A 1,499-nucleotide genomic window follows, 5' to 3' on the forward strand; every position below is an offset into this window, starting at 1 on the left:
ATGCTCTCTCATGTAAAATACAGAAATTCTATATTAAAGCAAATTGAAAAATATCTAAATATAATCTAGGCACCCCAATGCTAAAAGCAAAATTGCTCTGAATATTATCTCTCAGACAAAATATACAATGCCTTATTGTACTCTGTTTTGAAGTATATACACCAACTCAGTATGCTCTCTCATATAAAATACCAAAATTCTAATTTTACCTGTATCGACAAAATCTAAATATTATCTAGGCACCCCAATGTTAAAAACAAAATTGCTCTGAATATCATCTGTCAGAAAAAATATACAATGCGCTATTCTACTCTGTTTTGGAGTATATACACAAACTCCGTATGCTCTATCATGAAAAATACCGAAATTCTAATTTTACAGGAATCGAAAAAAATCTAAATAATATCCAGGCGCCCCAAAGTTAAAAGAAAATGGCTCTGAATATATTCTGTTAGAAAAAATATACAATACCTTATTCTACTCTGCTTTGGAGTATATACACCAACTCAGTATGCTCTCTCATGTAAAATACAGAAATTCTAATTTTACGCAAATCGAAAAAAATCTAAATAATATCTAGGCGCCCCAAATTTAAGAGAAAATGGCTCTGAATATAGTCTGTTAGAAAAAATATACAATGCGTTATTCTACTCTGTTTTGGAGTATATACACCAACTCAGTATGCTGTTTCATGTAAAATACCGAAATTTTAATTTTACCCGACTCGACAAAATCTAAACATTATCTAGGCACCCAAATGTTAAAAACAAAATTGCTCTGAATATAATGTCTCAGAAAAAATATACAATGCCCTATTCTACTCTGTTTTGAAGTATATACACCAACTCCATTTGCTCTCTCATGTAAAATACAGAAATCCTATATTTAAGCGAATCGAAAAAAATCTAAATATTATCTAGGCACCCCAATGTTAGAAACAAAATTGCTCTGAATATAATCTATCAGAAAAAATATACAATGCCTTATTCTCCTCTGTTTTGAAGTATATACACCCACTCAATAGGCTCTCTCATGTAAAATGCAGAAATTCTGATTTTAAGTGAATCGAAATAAATCTAAATAATATCTAGGCGCCCCAACGTTAAAAGAAAATGGCTCTGAATATAGTCTGTTCGAAAAAATATACAATGCCTTATTTTACTTCGTTTTGGAGTATATACACCAACTCAGTGTGCTTTCTCATGTAAAATACCAAAATTCTAATTTTACCCGTATCGACAAAATCTAAATATTATCTAGGCACCCCAATGTTAAAAACTAAATTTCTCTGAATATAATCTGTCAGAAAAAAATATACAATGCCCTATTCTACTCTCTTTTGGAGTATATACACCAACTCCATTTGCTCTATCATGTAAAATACCGAAATTCTAATTTTACATGAATCGAAAAAAATCTAAATAATATCTAAGCGCCCCAAAGTTAAAAGAAAATGGCTCTGAATATATTCTGTTAGAAAAAATATACAATACCTTATT

The sequence above is a fragment of the Callithrix jacchus genome, chromosome 4, assembly GCF_049354715.1.
Source record: "Callithrix jacchus isolate 240 chromosome 4, calJac240_pri, whole genome shotgun sequence".
Lineage (NCBI taxonomy): Eukaryota > Metazoa > Chordata > Mammalia > Primates > Cebidae > Callithrix > Callithrix jacchus.